At 36.7% G+C, this 22,324-nt stretch overlaps 1 pseudogene; it reads left to right on the top strand.

Moving 5' to 3' along the window:
- Nucleotides 1-1,808: 1,808 nt before the first annotated feature.
- On the top strand, nucleotides 1,809-2,706 carry LOC139438514 (olfactory receptor 7C1-like; annotated as a pseudogene).
- Nucleotides 2,707-22,324: the final 19,618 nt, after the last annotated feature.

Here is a 22,324-nt window from a genome sequence, read left to right as displayed (position 1 = left end):
GAGGCACTGTTTACTGTAACAGATAGTGAGATTCTGCTGAGATGAGCATAAGCATAACCTCTGGAATGACCACCAGACTCACTTTAAAATCTCTTAATCATAAAATTTCATCTGCACTGAATATTTCCCCTTTTTGGCCAAGGTCTTTTTCAGAGACATTGCTAGTTGGCATTTGGTCATAATACCTAGGTGCCAGTGAAGTTGAATTTCTTTTTATATATTGTATTTTGTATTTGTATTTTGAATTTCTTCCTAAGTTAGGATTCTGTTTATATCTTTTGCAGATTTTTAAATTCAGCTTATGCTTTCTTATTTTGTGGTGTTAATATTAATTTCTACATTTGTATACAAATCTTTTATCAGATGTGTTTTGTAAGTATTTTTCCAAATCTGCATGTTTTCTTACAACCCCTTATCAATGTCTTTCACAGAGTAGATATTTTACATTTGAATAAAAACTGACTTATAAATTTTAATCTCTCATGAATCATGCTTCCATTACTATATCTAAAAACTCTTTTCCAACCTGTGGGCCCTTAGATTTTCTTCACATTTTAGTCTAGCACTTTCACAATGCATTTTACTTTAAAATGGTATGATTCATTTTGATTTAATTTTTGTGAAATGAATTCAATCAGTGCCTAAGTTCCTTTTTTATTTGGCATGAGTGCATCCTATTGTTACCATATTCTAACTAAGTTCTTGGCTATGCTGCAGAAGTGAATTTCAAGAACACGCCAGGTGAGTTAGGCCAGTAATTAATTCAGGTAGGAAGGGAAGAGAAATGGGAGAAAATAACAGAGCAGGGCCCCAGCAGGTAGTGAGGAAGGGGCTGAAAAGGGATGAAGAGGGCTAATTTACAAGCTACAATTCCCCATTATAGATTATAAGTCCCGAGGGTAACTTGCATGGCCACATGGCAGAGGAAAAATGATGAAAGTGACATGCAGAAGGCAAGACGGGTCAATAGGCAAAAAGCTAGGCAAGAGCAAGCTCAAACCTCATGGTTTGCTTTTAAACTGCTAGTTATCCACCCCTTTGCTAATGGCAGGGGAGGGGGTTTCAGCTGTTTGCTCTTTGGATTGATTACCCTGCCCATCAATCCCTTAGTGAGGACCCAGTGATAAAGTTCCTAGGGAAGATCCAGGCTTTTCCATATTCTCAGGAAGGAGGCTTTGTTCTGGGTAGCAAATCCCAGGGTGAGATTCCTCCAGCAGCCATCATTAGGGGGTTTTGATGTCCATGTGGACTCTGTCAGGTTCTAGATCCATCTATTCCCTATCTTACTAGCCTGCTTCACTTTTGTTCCAACACCACTTCTTGAAAAGATCATACTTTCTACACTGAATTACCTTTGTCCTCTGTGAAACATCAGTGGAACACATTTGTGTGGGGTCATTTGTCCATTTCACCAAAAAGATTTTTTAAATTATTGTGTTTTTATAATAACTGTTACAACCAAATAACATGGTTCCTACTACTTTGTTCTTCTTTTCTATTTTGTCACAGGGTACAAAAACATGGTCATAATGTTTGTTGCTTAAAATAAAGTCTGAGAGAATTTATCATGGAAATTATTGCCTTGGCAAAGTGTATTCTATTATGACCAAGGGTTTCTAGCCATCACAACTATCAAGGAGAAGCAGGAACATATGTTTTCCCTATTTTCAGAAAAGGGTACTAGATCTCTATAAAATCCATAAAAATATTAACTTAATGTAATTACAATACAAACAGTACCATTTATTATATTTTTCTGATTATGGCTTGAGGCTAAATTGCCCTGCTTTGAATATCTCCTCAGGAAATTCATCATCCACATGGAAACAGAAAACCAAACATATGCTTTAGAATTCATCCTCCTGGGGCTCTCAGAAAATACAGAGGTGCAGCCCCTCCTCTTTGGATCGTTCCTGTCCATGTACCTGGTTACATTCATTGGCAGCCTGCTCATCATCCTGGCCATCATCTTGGACTCCCATCTCCACACACCCATGTACTTCTTCCTCTCCAACCTGTCTTTTACTGATATCTGTTTCACCTCCACCACGAAACCAAAGATGCTGCTGAACATTCAGACAGGCAACAAAATCATAACTTTTGAAAACCGTCTCACCCAGATGTATTTTTTCATGCTTTTTGGACAATTAGATAACTCCTTCTTGACTGCAATGGCCTATGGCCGCTTCGTGGCCATCTGTCACCCCCTGCACTACACAGTCATCATGAACCCCTGGCTCTGTGGCCTCCTACTGCTGGTATCCTGGTTATTGAGTGTTTTGGACTCTCTTTTGCATAACTTAATGGTTTTACAATTGTCTTTTTGTACAGAGATGGAAATGCCCTACTTTTTCTGTGAACTTAATCAGGTAGTCAGACATGCTTGTTCTGACACCTTCCTCAATGACCTTGTGATGTATTTTGCAGGTGGACTTCTGGGGGTTATACCACTCACTGGGATCTTTTTCTCTTACTATAAAATTATATCCTCAATTTTGAGAATCTCAACAGCTCGTGGTAAATATAAAGCATTTTCTAATTGTGGATCTCACCTCTCAGTAGAGACCTTGTTTTATGGTAGGTATTGGAGTGTATCTTAGCTCTGCTGCTACCAAACACTCAAAGGCAAATGCAATAGCCTCAGTGATGTACACAGTGATTACTCCCATGTTGAACCCCTTTATTTACATTCTTAGAAACAAGGACATAAAGCAGGCCTTTAAAAAGCTGGGAAACATTCTGTCTATAAAAGGACACTTTGTCTCAAGTTTACAAAAGTGCTCATGATTAACAGAGATCAAACACTAGAAGATTCTTTTTTTGAAAATGAAATATTTTGTTGTCTTTTTTTGAAGATACATAGATAACACAAAATGTAACATTAAAAATATGAGGTTCCCATATATACCACTCCCCACCCCACCCCCACTCCTCTCACACCAACAACTTATGGTTGTGTGGATTATCATTTGCATTGTAGTTTGCAACTCCCCACAGTCCATTCAATGGCTTATGGCATGATATGTAATGTCCTTCATCTATCCGTACTATATCATTCAGGACAACTTCAAGTCCTAAAAATGCCTCCATGTCACACATCTTCCCTCTCCCAGCACTCAGCAACTCCCACAGGCACTGTCTCCAGACAGACTAGTGTGTCAAATCCTCAGCATTGTTGCAAGTATCTGTGAATCGTGTATTTCAGGCAGTGAAGCTTGGTTGTCACTGTGGGCCCCAAGGGGTGGGGGAGAGAGGAATAGAATAGATGGAAGATGGGACAACTGGGGGGCAGTGGAAGTGTTCCACAAGATTATGCAGTGATGGATATAGGCCTTGTTAAATTTCACCAAAAAATTAAATGTAAACCATACTACAACCAAATTTTTATAAAATTGTACAATCTAAAATATAAACCATAATGTAAACCATAGTGAAACCATGGTTTGTATCTATGTTTCAATATGTGTTCATCAGCTATAGCAAATATACGCACATTAAAAAGATAATTGCAGGGGGAAGAGAGAAAAGTGTTTGATGTTGGCATATCAGATTCCCTTATATTGTATATGTGACTTTATTGTGATCTAAAACTTTTTTGAAAACATTATAATTTTTTTAAATGAAGGATGAAGACCCTGAGAAAAGAATGGGAGAGAGAGCTTTTCTACTGTACATACACAGCAACACCTATTACAGTGATGAAGGCAAAATGTAAAATATATTTTATGATATTTTGCATTTTAATACCCTGATTTATTTTTTACTTTTAGTTTTTCTTAAATATAGAATAAAAATATTCTATTTTTTATCTTTAAACCTATCACTAATATTTCATTTTCCTGTTAATTGAGTTTAGAAATATATTAGCATATAGTTTTGAAGAAGTTTTGGATCACAGAGTGTTTCAACAATTGCAGGGCAGGAGCACTGGTGTGGGATGTCATTGATGGGGGATGCATGGGCAGGGGGCAGTTCTCTAGGGCATTCATGCAGGGTATATAAATATATTTTGGATATTAATTGTCATATTAGGTAGAGTTTGACATGACAACTGAGGAAGTGCTGAGTTCCTATTCTGGGAAACTATGTTGCACTCCCCAGTTGAGGAGCAACTATCCCCCAAGTGCAAGAACAAAGACCAGTGAAGAAGGATGGTCCAATGATGGGCCCTTGATACTGATGACAATGCTTATGAGCCTGTGTGCTTGAAATTTCAACCAGGTCTAGAGATGCAAGGTGCCTAAGAGTAACCTCCTGAGAGCCTCCATGTTGCTCAAATGTGGCCACTCCCTAAGTCAACTCAACATTACTTTCCCTCCAGCATGGGACATATCCGCTGGGTTGAGAATCCCTGGTGCTGAGGAATTACTACCAACCACCAGTTCGTGATACAATTAGAAAACTACCTTGAATAAAAAGGGGAAATGGGAATGACAAATGAGTTCATATGGCTAAGAGACTTCAAAATGAGTCAGGTCTTCAGATGAGTTGGACTGATGCATCTTTCAGCAGGATCTCAGAGACAGCCTAAGTAGGTACTACCCCAGGTAGTGGTTCTCCTGAGGACTACAGAGACACCTCATTCCTATGGTCATGGCAGATGATTCTGGAGTTCGGTGCCTTGCCAGAAGATACTACTTTGGAATTTGTACCCTGAAGTGTGATGGAGTTGGACTCAGATGTGATCTTTCTACATGTGCCTCTCTGTCACTTTTACTCAACCTTTTGTTGGTGCTGGGGTTGTTGTATGGTCAGGAGACTTGAATGAGCTTCAGGAGAGTTGCAACACCTGCTCTCAAATTCATTGGATTTGCCAGTGTCAGCTAACAGGGAGGTGAGGATGGTCAACCACCATACCAGGGAACCGAGAGAGTCTACAAGTGCAAGCAGGAGAATTCCACCCATCAGCCATGTGGGATCTAAGCCAACTTTCAATTTAGAGGAGGAGTGGACATCACCATCCCAGGGTACACAAGGTGGAGGAATAAAATATGGATTAGAGGAGATCTTAATCTAGGTACTTTGTAAGTGTATAGAGAGATAATCTTGCATTTGCCTAATAAAAACTTACATTTGTTTCATTTTGGTATATCACGGATTCCTATTTCTTTTGTATTATTTTACATCATGTGTTCCCTCATTGTATTCCTGGATTCAGGATTGAAGATAGAAACTGCTGCCTGGATTTTCAGCAGTAAAATATTTCATTCAGTTTATTCTGTATATATAAAATTATAGCAGGTGCTGGAGGGATGAAAGTGTATTGCAGTCACTCCCAGATGAAAGAAACTGCTTGTGTTTTATGGTGTTAGTGAAAAATAAGCTCTCCTAGCAAAGGCTCTGTACCAGCTACCAGGGCTTGTTCATTAGTTCCCGAAAGAGGTCACATCCTGAACTGGAGATGTCATCTGACTGCTTTATAGTAATCCACATTCTATCTCCAATATGTGCCTTTCTCCTGCACCTTCAAAATCATAATTCAAGTGAGGTTGTAATCAACAACACATTCCCTGATTTTTCAAACAATGATGGTTTCAATAATTTCTATCATTCTTCCAGCGATGTAAGTTTGCCCTTAAAAATATATCCATATTGAAGGATATTTTCTGGAAATTTCTTTCAGCACTCCCTACAATAATAGTCCTCATTTATGGGTCATAAATAGCAAATATGTGTTTTTTTGCCTTTCCTACTATATCTTATTCTTATATTAAACCCAGATATTAAGACATAATTTCAGACTTTTATGTAAGCTTGCTGTATTCTTCTGGGTAGACTAAGGTGAATGCTTCATTCGTCAACTGATTTCCTTGCCATCACTACAAATGGCAAACCAGAGTGGCATTTTGGAGGTAATGATTTCTCTGAGCTAATGGTCATATTTGAAGATGTTAATAATTGCTTACATATTTGATTTCACTTCAAATTCTTTGGCAAAGCTGTGAATTCATTTTCACTTGTAATTTATTGACACACAGGTTCAGTCTCTGATGTGAGTCATACACTTATCAGAACTGAAATTTTCAGGAAAAGATATTTCATTCATGCAGTTTTATAAAATGTCTATGTTTTGATTATACCTTAATCTGAAAATTAAAAATCCTCACCTTGTCACTTTTTTCTGGAATTCTCTCCAGTGCAAGTAAGAGCCCCACCTTATTCCACATTAACTTGAATTAGGATTCTCAGTAAAATCATTTTTCACATAAACCAGTTTGTCAATACCTTTCCTAGGTGCTTTCTTTAAATGTTACTGCAAACAATATATTGTGAATCATTTTTTCCAAGCTATGCAAGAGCAATTATGTACATTTACCACATGGAAATAGTGTCAGTGGTCTTCTCACTCCCAACAATTTGATGTATCAGTTCCCAATTGCTACCCTGCAAGACTGCTATTTTGTAATCAGTTCTGGTACAAAATAGTTTACATGAAAGGCTTATTTTTGAGCAGAAATCTCTTTCCAAATAAAAGCTTTTAAGAATTTTTACTTTAGTCCATTGTACATTATAATAACTACATATTATTATTCTATTATAGATGTGTTATTATAGTAATTAAAGAATTTTATCATTGAAATAAAGGCATTGGCCACCAGAGGTTCTGAGGGGAGGGAAGGGAAGAATAAGGAGTGATATGGAGACATTTTGGAGACATAAGAATTCTCCTACATGACCTTTCAATGATGGAAACAAGGCCATTATACATTTTGTCACAGCCTATAAAATTGTCTGAGACTGAGGGTAAACTATAATCTACAGTGTAGTCCATGGTTAGTAGCAATGCTTCAATATGTGTCCTTCAATGTTAACAAATGTACAACTCTAATGAAACAAGTTGTTAATGTGGTAAAGTGTGGGATCTTGAGGGGCTGGAGCATATGGGAATCTCCTGTATTTTTAATGTAACATTTATGTAATCTAAAGCTTCTTTAAAAATAAAAACATTAAGAAAATTTTGAAAAAGAATCTTGAGAAAAAATGTGGTAGTCATGAACACTCATGTTACTGAAGAAACTAGAGTTATGTCTTTCAATATTTGGAAGTATGGAAAAGAGTGAAAAACAGTCCAGCTAAGAAAGGTGATACTTCTGTTATAATCAGGAACACTGTATAATCAAGAAGACTCCACTGGAATTATTGACCACACAAATATGCCCCCTTTCTGCAGTCAGGGAGAAGGAGGCTCATGTCTTCAGTATTGATTAAATAGGCACCACCACCTGCAGTTTCCCCATCTGGAGGACAGGAATACAAACCAGAAAGAGGGAGAAAAGACTGCTAAGAATAACCTACCCTACTGAAGTCACACCCTAAGAAGACTCAGTTGTGGATGCCAAACTTACTTACACTTTGATTGTATTTATGAAGAGAGGGTGATTGGTATCTTTCAAAATCCCCTAAGAAACTTCCTGTTTCCTTTCTAAATATTTAGCTGGTACACTGATTCATAAGGTAACATTTTTATTAAGCAAATATCATATGTGAGTGATGGAGACCTTTTCAACTCTATTATATTCTCCTCGAACTTATGTTATTACAAAGATCTTTTCTTATTTCCCCATTCCTGCATCTTCTCTTTTCCTTTAAAATAAAAAAGTATTCCTGGTTTTGTCAGTAGAATTTTATTCTTCTCCAGGATCCTAAAATATGTGAAAACAATGATTCACTCTAAACTGAGCGTAAAATTTGTTCTCATGTAAAACAAAGTTTATTCCTTAAGAGTCTATAAATGGCTATAAGGGGAAAAAAGCATCATATTGTCTTTTATCAGTGAAACTTAAGTACAGTTAGGTTTTTTTAAAAAGGGAAACCTTGCAGAGAGTTTCTAAAATATAGATTTCATTGAAAGACACTTCCATAATTTCAGTGAGAGATAAACACCAAGTTACAGAGGGAAAAACTGTTTTTTTTTCCTGGATAAGTGGGGGATTTATTTGCTGTCTGAAAACCATGAAATATATGTTACATAGAAGGAGGGCAAGATACATTTTGAGTGATCTGTGTTCTGTTTAATTGAATGTTTTATGAGTAGAATAAATACTTTGGGACCCTAACATGAGAAATTCAGAAAAGATGAATACTGCCAATTGAAGATTTACTGTCCAGAGTGGGGAAGTGAGAATAAACACACCCAGGTCCAAGGAACATCATTTAAACCAAGAGAAAGTAGAAAACTGTAACAGAATGCTTACCTATTATAATGCATTGTAATAAGGTAGCCCATGCCTAAGTGAGTATATTTCAAACATAGGAGCAATTACTCCTCCCTCCACTGCCAAGAACTGAGTTTGCAAGAGAAGCAAATTCTAGAGTAACAGTATTGAATGAGAAGGTCCTGGATTTCACATCCTAATGTCTTTCTCCAATGTCACACTTCCCATTTCTCCTCATTTCCAGATCATCCCTCTCAGAAGAATTGGAAGCACCTGCATATTAATAGCTCTGAGATACATCATCCTAAGTGTGGTTATATATATATATTTTTCATTTCCTGAATGAAAATATTTTGTATTTATTTATTATCCAAGAAGGAAAACACCAGTGGAACAATAAATCACTGAAATCAACCTGTAGATCTGTTTCACTGTGCAAAGAAAATATGAAAGGGAATGTTTTACTGGCAGTAAATGGAGGGACATGGATAAAATGTCAAGTGTAGTAGGTCCACAGATATAAATTTGGTTTATTTTCCATTTCTGTTTCAGGATTAGTGGGTCTTTGATTCCCATGGTAGATAAATTTCTCCCATTCCTACTTGGAAATTTTACATTTTCATCATTGTACATTTTAGCTTCAGAGGTTCTATTTATTTAATTATTGAAATATACCATTTTATATAATTGCAATATTCTTTTTAATCTTCTAAAACTCATTAAAAAGTGTTGTTTCATATTCTCTGAATATTTTCAAAATCTGAAAAACTTAAAAGCTTTTATTCCTATTGTCTGTCTTTTTTTCTGTCTTTTAGTCATGATAACTTGCTTTCTTAGGGTCTGTATAGATATTTTTAATTTTTGAAAAGATACTTAGATTACACAAATATCATATGAAAAAGATAGGGGATTCTAATATGCCCCACTACCCACACTTCCCACATTTTCCCACATGAACAACATCTTTCATTAGTGAGGTACATTCATTGCAATTGATGAACAAACTGTGGAACATTGCCACTAAGCATGGAAAAATGTTTACATTGTAGTTTACACTCTCTTCGACATAATTCCATAGGTTATGGCAAGATATATAATGGTTTGCATCTGTTATTGCAATGTCTTTTAGGACAATTCCCAATTCCAAAAAATGCCCCTGTCTTATAACACTTTTTACTGTTTCCTACCCTCAGAACCTCCAGTGACCACTACCTTCAGATTCCCTACATGTGGCTTTTCTGTCCTTTCATTTGTACTTGTAATAGTACTAGAGTTTGTAGGTTTATGTACAAGTGACTTAAGTTTGGGGGCTGCCCATGTGCCAGCTGGGCCCTGAACCTCAATAGATTTGCAACACTTACTCTCCAGTTCATTGCTTTCACCCAAGACAACAGGCAAGGGGGTGATGATGGACAACTACATACCAAGTAACAGAGAAAGCCTAAAACTGCAAGCAACATAGTCCCATCCATCAGCTCTAAAGGATCACAGCCCCTCTCTATGAGATGTGGAGTAGACATCACCGTCCCAGAATCCTCTGGTTTGGGGAATGAAATTTGTACTAAAGTAGACTTACTGGTATCTTACTATGGACTTATTGTGATTCTAGCAATGTAAGAATTTATCCATTAATATACTGAGTTTTAAAATTCTGCTGTTTAATTTGAGGACATATTTGTGTGAATTCTTGGAGGTCTCAGTGGAAAAGAGAGGATTCACGTTTTACATTATTTGGAAATTAGCAAGCTAAAACAATTTAATGTTAAGTTGTGCACCTTGAGCCTTTAAGGTCACAAAGCTTCTGTGATTTCAGACTGCATGCTGGATCCTCATTCAGAGAGCTTTGGCACTTGTAGCACCATGGTCAGGAGAAGTGTGTCTCTTCATACACATACTTGATTAATGTATTTATACTTTGTTAACCTTTACAATGCAACTATAATTCTAAGGATCCATCTTTTATACAGGAATCTCTTACCAGAGTTCCCACTTAGGATAATTTTCTAATTCATTTTCATATAGAACATATTTAGTAATATGGAATCTCAAATTCCTTAATGTGGACAGTCTCTCAAAACTGCAGCTGGCATTTGAAATCCACTACACATCACAGTCCATTTAATTATTTATTTTGTGGCTAAACTAATTCATTCTGTTAGGCCAGATTTGGGATGAATTTGAAATATTCAGGGAAATTTGTAGGTGTGAATCCTCATATTTTAAAAAAATAACACATCAAAAACCTATCTACAGGGAAGCAGACTTGGCCCAGTGGATAGGGCATCTGTCTACCACGTGGGAGGTCCCCATGGGAGGTCTGCGGTTCAAATCAGGGCCTCCTTGACCTGTGTCCAGTTGGCCACGCACAGTGCTATTGCATGCAAGGAGTACCATTCCACGCAGGGGTGTCCCTGCATAGGGGAGCCCCATGCACAAGGAGTGCACCCCATAAAGAGAGCCACCCAGTGTGAAAGAAAGTTCAGCCCGCCCAGGAATGGCACCGCACACACGGAGAGCTCACGCAGCAAGATGACACAACAAAAAAGAAACACAGATTCCCATGCTGCTGACAACAACAGAAGCGGACAAAGAACATGCTGCAAATAGACACAGAGAACAGACAACTGGGGGGTGGGGGCAGGGAGGAAGGGGAGAGAAAATTTGTTTTAAAAAGCCTAACTACAGATTTGTGGGAAATAGAAAAAGAAGGGCAAACTGTACCTAAATCTAGAAGAAGGAGAAAAACAATATAGATTTCAGTGAAGAGAAATGAACTAGAGTATAGAAAAAACAATTGTGTGAACCAATGAAATTGTTTCTTGGAAAAGATCAATAAAATAGAAAAGGTTTATTTAGATTGAAAAAGAAACAAGAAAGAGGATGTAAATTACCAAAATAAAAAATGTAATCAGGGATGTTGCTAAATATTGCTGACATTAAAGGGATTATGAATTAAATCTATGAATAATTGTCTACCGAAATCTAGAAAATAGAAGAAATGGACCAATTCCTAAAAACATGCAATTTATCTAAATTGACTGAAAAGAAATAGATCTCAACAAAAACATGATGAGTAAAGAAATTCAATTAGTTATCAAAAACTTCTCAAAACTAGAAGTCTAGGATCAGACATCTTCCAAAATGAAATCTATGAAATATTCAAAGAAGAATTAATGACAATATTTTTCATAACCTTCCAACTTGAAGTCAAGATACATATAGCTTCCAAACTCATTCTATGAGACTAAAGTTATTTTGATGCCAAAACTACATAAAGCATATCAAAGAAAGTAAAGCAAGGAGCAATTTCTCTCATAAATATAGATGCAAAGCACTTAACAAATACTAGCATGTCAAATCCAAGAGAATATTACAAGAATTACCCACTAAGACAAAATGGGATTCAAAATGGATGTTCAACTTAAGAAAATCAATGTAATATACCCATTAACCTAATGAAAAGGAAATCACATGAAAATCTAAATTGATGCAGAAAATGTGAATGATAAATTCCAACACCTTTTCATGATAAAAATACTTAGAAAAATAAGAATATAAATAACTCCCTAAACAGAATAAACAAAATATATAAGAAAACACAGGTAATCTTATCCTCAATCCTGAAAGATTGGAAGTTATCTCTTTGAGATCTGGAACAAAACAAGGATGACTGCTTTCAATATTGCTATTTAGTATTATACTGGAAGTTAAGAAATTAGGCCATAAAACTAAATAAAGTCTACCCAATTTAGAAAGAAAAAGTAAAATCATCTGTTTTAAGAAATGTGGTGATCCTTATCTATATCATGACAAGCTGCCCCAAGAAAACCCTAGAGATCATAAATGAATTCAACCAAATGAAACCTATCAGGTTTACATGAAAAAAAAAGTTTTATATTATACAACAGAAAGAACATTCTTAAATGGACAATAAAAAAATCCACTCACCATACCATCTAAAAGAAGAAAATGCATAGGAATAACTTTAACTAAAAAGGATGCACAATGAAAACTTCAAAAAAAAGTTGAATGAAATAATAAAAGAACTAAGTAAATGGCAAGGTATTCTGTGTTCATGAATAGGGAGAATTAATATTGTTAAGATGTCAGTACTACCCAAAGTTATCTACAGCTTCGATGTAATTCCCATCTAAGTCCTAAGAGCCTTTTTAGCAGAAATGGAAAAGCTGATCCTGATATATGGAAATACACTCCAGGAGGATTCCAGTGTACCATCTTATTATGTTGCATTTACTTATTTGCTTATCTCATGCCTTCTAAAGTCTGTGAGCTGTTTGAGCAGAAGCAAAATATCTCACTCTTCTATTCATTCCCAGAATATAACTTACTATTTACCATACAGTATTGTTGAATAAATATTTGTCAAATGATTAAGAAATAAATGATTGAGTGATTTGCACATATATTGCTAAGTTTTGGGGAGAATGGAGAAGAAGTGAGAGAAAAGGAAATCTTGTTGAGAGAGGGAAGTCCCATGACTCCAAAGGAGACAGATTGGAAACAAGATATTTTAGTGTACCCAGAATCTTTTTTACTATCAGTGATAGAGAAACCATTTTGGGAAACCTTGTAATATTAGAGTTCACATCTAAAGAAAGGTGACTTCCTACAGGGAAGGAAGGTGTTCAGTGGGATAAGAGATGGACATGATTCTCCTTATCTGTCTTCTGAGGTTCAACTCTGGCACGAGTTTGCTTTGTGGTTTTCTTTCTTACCTCCAGAGAAGTATGTATCTTATCAAGAAGAGAGACAAAAGAATAATTCATTAATGAGTTTCATGGGAATGAAATCCCTAAAGGTCTCTATGGCAGGTTGATACTATTTATGAATTCCAAGAAGAGATTTCAATTATGTTTGTAAACTGGTCTGTTCCTCTGTATATGATACCCTTTGATTGATTTAGATTCATTTTTTTACATTTACTTAATTAAATCAAGATTAGAGCTTTGATTTGATCATATCACTGGCGGTACTCATGGTTGAGTCCCTGCCCCCTTGGTGTCCTATATAAATGAACACTCACTCATGAAGATACACTGGAGAAGACACACGGCGGAACATAATTTCATAGATAGAGATTTTTGTTTCACTGCTTTTTCTTTTTCTAAAATTTTGGGAAGAATCCGGTTCAACACATGACATTTAGTCATCAAACAATATGAAGAACTAAATATGAATTTGGGAATGAAGAATTGAGTGACACATTGTTTCTTTTATAAAAGATTATATCTAAACAATTTAAGAGACATAGAAATGAGTACATGCAATATCCTGAGCTGGCTCTGAATTCCTAGTGAAGAGGGTCTAGAACTTTGGACTCATCCTGTGTTGTGTGAGTTAATGAAGGCATCATATGGGACCTCATGATTGAACTGAGCCTTGAAGGAGGAATTGGAATAATTCCATGATGATGTGGAGGTAGAAGCACAACAAAAAGAGATAAGAGGGACACAAATATGAGTTCAGTATAACCATAGGTTGTGGTGCAGTTTTAGAAATAATTCTGAATATCTGATGAACAATGATGGGCATTCATGAAAAGTTGAAAATGAGCCTTGTAACAGAGAGTCTTGTATTCTGTCCACAAATTGGATCTTTATGTTTGAGATTATTGGCATCTGTGTATGGTTTAGAGAGAGTGATGTTCATGAAAACCCTTGCCAAGTAGAAAGATTTCTCTGGGTTAATATGACTCTATCTGTTGTAAAAACTTTGGAAAGATGATGAGGGATGAAAATAGAAGAGTGGATGCATGGAAGGAGGTGTGATGAGTTAGCATATGTGGGGTTGAATCATAAAGTTTTCACTATTAATGCTTGGCATAATGTCAGTCATTTCATGTTTATCATTTTATTTAGTTATTCCAATTACTCTGTGAAATCGGAGTAATTTTCCAATGCATATAATTGTGTCGATATTGAATCTTGGAGTTTTATGATCCCAGGAATTTGCATTTCACTAAAAATTTTACTTCTTAATAAACTTAATATTTAGAACAGTTTTAGAGTTGCAGAAATCCTGTAAGGATGTTATAAATAGTTTCCAAGAACCTCTTACCCCCTTTCCCCTGTTTGTACCATCTGCCATCCAAAATAACACCTTTTATTTATTTGTCATAACTTCTTAGTCACTTTGTGATTGTGGCAGCTTCTCAGACTCTTCTTGGTTTTGATATCCTGGATACTTTCGAGGAGTGTAGGTAAGATATATTGTAAAGTTTCCCTCAGTTTGAATTTTCTGATGTTCTTCTCATGATTAGACTGAGCTTATGGGTTTTTGGAAGAATGCACCAGAAATAAAGTATCATTTTCATACCATCATAACCAGGGTGCATCCTATCAACATGACTTATCATTGCTGATATTGACTTCTTTCAGCAGTGTTTTGTGGTTCCCCAGCATAAAGTTCCTCATATCTCTAACCTTCCTTATATCACCTTTGGGAAGAAGTCACTAAGTGAAACCCATACTTCAAGAGTGGGATTTTTCTCCATGGCCTTGAAAAAGTAATATCTACATAAATTATTGATTTTTTTCCTGCAAGAGAGATTTGTCTCTTCTTATTTATTTAATCAATTATTTATTAATATCAGGATGAACTCATGAAATTTATATGATACTTTTAGTAGTGATACAATATTACTTTTCTTGTTTAATTTGTTCCACTTTTGGCCATGGGGGTAAAATGTCAGCTGTACTCTTTATCTGTAGTATAACCCCATCATTGAGAGTTTTATTTTAGCACATATTTACTCTATGGTACTATAAATTGTGCCAGTCATTTCTTGCATGTTTCTCTCCTAGAGTCAACAATTTCTCCAAGAAGACACTTATTGGATAATGGTGATAAATTCCATGTTCTGAGTTCCATGGTACTGTGCCTTCTAAGGCCTCTCTGAAGAGAGTGTGAGGAAACATATGTGTGTATATACATGTTTATAAATATGCCTACATACAACACTCTATATTTACTGATACATGAGTTAATAAATCTAAACTATTAACATATAGAACATTCTTGTCTCCTCCCTTGCTTATCTATAATCACCTATTTCACAGTGTGAAAAATATTCCCTCATCTGTCAACTATCTATGAAACTTGATTCCAGTGCAAATGCTAGAAGTATTAGAATTGTTAATCCATACATGGTGGGTTGGTACATTGCTAATTATAGAACTGTACTTTCATAGTTTCTTTAGGCTTTATTTTACAGAGTCCATTCATATCCAATATTACTTCTTTTTGTAAAGTTTAAAACATATCATTGAAAATGTCTTTAAAGATAATTAATTATGAAAATAATACACATTTATAGGGAATGAGTAGATTTTTTTCCAAAATGTTACACTGAAAAAATATAAGAAGTTCCTTTACACCCCACTCCCCACCCCCAATTGCATCATTTTTAAGTGTATTGATACATAGATCACAAATTACATCAAAAAAATAAGAGGTTCCCATAAACCCCCTACCCCACTCTTCCCACATCAACAACCTCATTCATTGGGGTTCATTTGTTGCATTTGGTGAATACATTTTGGAGCGTTGCTGCACCACGTGGATTATAGTTTACATTTTAGTTTACACTCTCCCCCAGTCCATTCAGTAGGTTATGGCAGGATATATAATGTTCAGCATCTGTCCTTGCAATATCATTTAGGACAACTCCAAGTCCCAAAATTGTCCCCACATCACCTCTTTTCTTCCCTCTCCCTGCCCTCAGCAACTACTGTGGCCACTTACTCCACATCAATGCTCAATTTCTTCCATTGCCAGTCACAACAATGTGTGCGTAAGTGGCTCTCTGAATCTTGAAGTTTCAGAATCAGCAAGGTCAACTCTTTCTTCATCATCTCTGAACACTCTATTCCTAAAAAACTTTTTATATTTTATGGAAGTATATCATTCATACATTAACATGCACACTAAATATTGTGATCTTACAAAATATACATACATAACATCACACAGTTGTCTCATACATCACCCTTTCACCAACTCTTTGCATTGTGAAACATTTGTTACAAACTGTGCATGAACATCATGACAATATTACTACCAACTATAGTTCCTATCTTACATTTGGTGTATTTTTTCCCCAACCCATATTATTTTTTAAATATATTTTTATTACAAATATTGTGAACTTGCAAAACAATCATACAGATGTGTAAATTTCCCATACAATTCCACACCCTTGTTGAACATTTGTTACAGATTATGAGACAATATGACCAGACTATTACTACCAATCATGGTCCATTAGCATGCTTTTTTTTTTAGAGTCATGCAAACCTTTATCTTTCTTTTTTTTTTAAGATTTATTGATTTATTTATTTCTCTACCCTTCCCCAGCCCGACCCCAGTTGTCTGTTCTCTGTGTCTATTTGCTGTGTCTTCTTTGTCCGCTTCTGTTATTGTCAGCAGCACAGGAATCTGTGTTTCTTTTTGTTGTGTCATCATATTGTGTCAGCTCTGTGTGTGTGTGGCACTATTCCTGGGCAGGCTGCACTTTCTTTCACGCTGGGCAGCTCTCCTTCTGGGGTGCTCTCCTTGTGCATGGGGCTCCCCTACGTAGGAGACACTCCTGCATGGCAGGGCACTCCTTGTGTGCATCAGGACTGCACATGGGCCAGCTGCACAGGGGTCAACGAGGCCCAGGGTTTGAACTGCGGACCTCCCATGTGGTAGATGGATGCCCTAACCACTGGGCCACGTCCTCTGCCCATAGCATACATTTAGCACACTTTTTCCATACACCTCCTTTATCAACACAGTACAGCTTGACATTTATGCAAAAATATTATAGTATTGCTGTTAACCACAGTCTATAGGTCACACTAATTGTAGTTTTCCATGTATATACAATAGTGATATACATCTACTCTAGTTCACAGAAGAACTTGCTTGTATTTGGACCCTTAACCACAATTCTCAACTGCCACTGGGTTTACTGTGTATTTCAGTCCTTCAGGTATTCTTTTATTTTTTTTAAAGATTTGTTTATTTATTTCTCCCCCCCCCCACCCTGCCCCAGTTGTCTGTTCTCTGTGTCTATCTCCTGTGTGCTCTTCTTTGTCCGCTTCTGTTGTTGTTAGTGGCACGGGAATCTGTGTTTCTTTTTGTTGTGTCATCTTGCTGTGTGCTGCCTGCCATTCCTGGGCAGGCTGAAATTTCTTTTGCACTGGACGGCTCTCCTTATGGGGCTCACTCCTTGCGCATGGAGCTCCCTTATGCGGGGACACCCCTGCGTGGCAGGGCACTCCTTGTGTGCATCAGCACTGCACATGGGCCAGCTCCACATGGGTCAAGGAGGCCTGGGGTTTGAACTGTGGACCTCCTATGTGGTAGATGGATGCCCTATCCACTGGGCCAAGTCTGCTTCCCTCTCAGTTATTCTTTAGCTTTCTTTCTATTGACATTTACTTCCCCAGACTAACTTTTTCAGCCACAATCCCATTTAAATCCAGTTACTACTCACTATAATGTGTTATTATCAGCTCTATCCATCACTACACTTTTAAGTCCAGTTAATTAAAACTTCTACAGGAGGAGGCAGGGCAAGGTGGTGTCTGAGTGAGTGCAACTGCAAAGAAGCAGCAAAGTGGTGTTGGAGTCTTGCCGGAGCAGGCTGTTTCAGGACCTTGCAAGGCAGGTGGTGTATGGACGTCTGTTTTTTAGAGACAGTGACAGAAGTAGTGCTTGCTAAAGGTAGAATTGCAGGTTACAAGCACAGAGGTTGAAAGCTGTGGGGAGGGGGGACCCTTCCACTTATGGCTGGTGGCCACAATGTTCCCTGAGAACTGTCAGTTGTGTGGTGGTGTCCCTGGGCACCATGATCCCCAGATACGTGGTCCCCAGGTCTGTGTCCCCTAAGCTCCATAGCCCGCATTCCACACACCTACATACTCTGAGTCTGCAGTGTCCTGGGCTTCCGTTTCCCAAGTCCAGCACTTCTGGAGGTCCGGGATTGCCCAAGCCCTCCAGTTTTGGACTGACTCCATGAGTGGGAGGGATTCGGTAGAAGGTGCAGCAAAGGGGCCAAGCGAGTGAAGGTTCAATTTTCTGGTTCTCCCTCCCTCCTTTTTCTGTGTATCTGTGCTTCGAGGAGCATACCAGCTGGCTTGGGGAGAGCCTGGGAAGAAAGGAGTAGTGAATCTGCTGACAAAACCCAATTCACCTAAATACCCTGTGATATGAAACTTGGTCTGGGAGAAGGTGGAGTCGGAAAATCAACTAGCCCTCTCATAGCACACCTAAAAGAGAGGGACTGTAGGAGGTGCTTTCCAAGCTTCCAATAGCATACTTGGGGTTCCTGGTGAGCTGTGGGTGCTCTCTCTCTGGAAAACAAAAGTCACTGTTTTCTGTGCAGAGCTGGTTCAACAAGGACCCACTTGAATCTCCTACTGGACCTCTCAGGCAGCTTTCCTGCTGCCCTGGGTGACAGGGAAGTAAGGAGGGGAAAAGGGGAGAATGTCAAATCCCTAAGCATTTTATTTAACTGCAAAGAGATACCTTGCTTGAAACTTTGTCTGGCATTTTATTGGGTTGTCTTCTTGTTTTCTTTCTCTTAATCCCCCAAGGTCCTTTTTCTCTTTCTTTTTCTTTTTTCTCTTTTTCTTTTTCTTGCTTACTTACCCCCTCCTTTTTGTCCCTTTTTTCCTTTTCTTTCTTTCATCTCCTTTTTCAAATTTTTTAAAATATTAGGTGCTGCAGGGAGTGCTTCACATTTGCTGTATTTCCTCATCCTCCATTCCACTTTTGTGTGTATATTGATTTTGGTCACCAACACTATCCCCTTTCCTCTACATCTTTCTATCCTCCATCATTTATTGTTTCTCTTACATTACACATCTCTTTGTTTGCCCCCCTATTTTTCTGAATTTATTTCTAATACCTTTGCTCCGTTTTCTGTCTTACATTTACTCTTTATATTACTGTCCTTTTTTTACTCTTTCCCTCTCTCCTGAACACACTGGCCTTTTAATTCACACTATATTCCTCCCCATATTTAGTTTACTGTCTCATTATACATACACTGCTTTTCATACTGTTATAAGTATACATACCTTACATGAGTCAAATATCCATTCTCCTAGATCACACATGGTTCCTCTTAATATTTATTATCAATGCTACTATTGTTCATTTTTCTTCTCTTACTCTTTTGGCTTTCCCTGACCTTAATATTTTCCTTCAAGTGAACTTAGCCAACAACAAGGAAATAGAATAAGAAGAACAAAGTGACAAAGAGAAGAATTAACACACATGCAAAAACAACTAATTAAACACCAAACTAGACAAAGAAGATAAGCAACTGATTAAAACCATCAATATAAAATGATGACAAGACAGCAACAAAAAATTACAAACCAAAATAATAATCAGGAAAACATGCTCCAATCCAATGAACAAATTAAAATCAGGAAGAGTAACAGAACATCAAACAAGTAATTAAAGTTCTCAAAACATATATTAGGGACAAATTTGATGAGGTGGAGGAAGAGATTAAGAATATGAAGAAAACACTTAGAATACAGAAGAAATTGCAATCATACGCAAAAAGATAAAAGATGTGATGGTGATGAACAGCACAATTCTAGAAATCAAAAATACACTCTCAGCAAATAACAGCAGACTCAAAGAGGCACAGAAAAGAATTATTGGTGTGGAAGACAGTATATCTGAAATCAAACAGATAGTAGAAGTGATCGATAAAAAGAAAGAAAAATTCCAGCATGGATTTAGGGATCTGAATGACAATGGAAAACACACAAACATATACATTACAGGCATCCCAGAAGGAGAAGAGAAGGGAAAAGTGACAGAAGGGGTGTTGGAGGAAATAATGGCTGAAAACTTCCCGTATCTACTGAGGGAGATGGATGTACATGTCCAGGAAGCACAATGCACTCCAAACAGCATAAATTCCAACAGGCCTACCCAAGACATATACTTGTACATTTACATGCTAGGCCACAGAAAAAGTCTCAATGAATTCAGAAAGACTGAAATCATACAAAATAATTTCTCTGATCACAGTAGAATGAAGCTGGAAATCTTCAAGGGACAGAGACCAAGATTTGGCACCAAGATTTGGAAGTTAAACAGCACTCTTAGAAAAACAGTGGGTCTAGGAGGAAATGACAAAAGAAATTAATAACTACCTTAAAACTAATGAAAATTATAACACAACATATCCAAACATATGGGATGCAGCAAAAGCAATACCGATAGGGAAATTTATAGCCATAAATTCATACATCAAGAAAGAAGAAAGAGCTAAAATTGAATAACTAATTGTACAATTGGAGGAATTAGTGAAAAAAACAACAAACTAAATACAAAGGAAGAAGAAAGAAAGAAATAACAAAGATCAGCACAGAACTAAATGAAATAGAAAAAAAGAAAGCACTTGAAAAAATGAGCAAAACCAAGAGCTGGTTTTTTGAGATCAATAAAATTGACAAACCGTTACCTAGACTAACAAAGAAAAAAAGAAGGAAGATGATGCAAATATGCAAAATAAGAAATGAGAAAGGAGATATCAACATTGACCCCACAGAAATAAAGACTATTACAAAAGGATACTTTGAAAAACTATATTCCAAGAAAAAGGACAATTTAGAGGAAATGGACAAATTCCTAGAAACACATAAGCAGCTTACATTGATGAAAGAAGAAACTGATGATCTCAACAAACCAATCACAAGTAAAGAGATAGAATCAGTCATTAAAACCTCTCAACTAAGAAGAGCCCTGGGCCAGAAGATTCACAGGTGTATTCTACCAAGCATTCCAGAAAAAACTAACACCAATCATGCTTAAACTCTCCCAAAAAATAAAAATACAAGGAACATTGCCTAACTCATTCTATGATGCCAACATTACTCTAATACCAAAGCCAAAGACACCACAAGAAGGGAAAATTACAGACCAATCCCTCTAATGAACTTAGACATGAAAATCCTCAAAGAAATACTTGCTAATCTTATTCAACAATACACTAAATAAATTATACACCATGCCCAAGTGAGATTCATTCCAGGTATGCAAGGATGGGGCAACATAGGAAAATCAATTAATGTAATACACCATATAAACAGACTGAAGGAAAAGAATCACATGATCATATCTATAGATGCAGAAAAAGCATTTGACAAAATACAGCACACTTTCCTAATAAAAACAATGCAAAAGATGAGAATAGAAGGAAAATTTCTCAGCATGATAAAGAGCATATATGAAAAACCCACAGCTAACATCATTTACAATGTTGAAAATCTAAAATCTTTCTCTCTAAGATCAAGAACAAAAGAAGGATGCCCACTATCAGCCCTTCTATTTAACATTGTCTTAGAACTACTTGCTCAAGCACTGAGGGAAGAACCAGACATAAGAGCCATCCAAATTGGAAAGGAAGAAGTGAAAATTTCACTATTTGCAGACGATATGATCCTATACATAGAAAACCCTGGGAAGTCTACAAGAAATCTTCTAGAACTCATAAATGAGTTCAGTAAAGTCACAGGTTACAAAATCAATATGCAATAATCAATACTATTTCTGTATACCAATAATGATCAATCTGAGGATGAAATCAGGAATCAAATACCATTTCCAATATTAAACTAAAAAAAATACCTAGGAATAAATTTAACTAAAGATGTAAAGGACTTATACACAGAAAACTACAAACACTGCTCAAGGAAATCAAAGAAGACCTAAATAAACGGAAGAATATTCCCTGCACATGGATAGGAAGACTAAATATCATTAAAATGCCTATCCTACCAAAACTGATCTATGGATTCAATGCAATCCCAATAAAAATCCACGCAGCATTTTTTAATGAACTAGATAAACTAAATATGATATTTATTTGGAAAAGAAAGAGGTCCCAAATAGCCAAAGACATATTGAAAAAGAAAAATGAAATTGGAGGAATCACACTACCTGACTCCAAAACATACTACAAAGCTACAGTTGTGAAAATGGCATGGTATTGACAGAAGGATAGACATACTGACCAATGGACTTGAAATGAGAGTTCTGCTATAGATCCTCAAATAAACAGCCATATGGTATTCAACAAGGCCACCAAAACCTCTCAACTGTGAGAGAATGGCCTCTTCAACAAATGGTGC

This window comes from Dasypus novemcinctus, unplaced genomic scaffold, assembly GCF_030445035.2.
Source record: "Dasypus novemcinctus isolate mDasNov1 unplaced genomic scaffold, mDasNov1.1.hap2 scaffold_108, whole genome shotgun sequence".
Classification (NCBI taxonomy): Eukaryota; Metazoa; Chordata; class Mammalia; order Cingulata; family Dasypodidae; genus Dasypus; species Dasypus novemcinctus.
The sequence above is the reverse complement of the archived record's forward strand: the minus strand, read 5'-3'. Positions and strand labels throughout refer to the sequence as shown.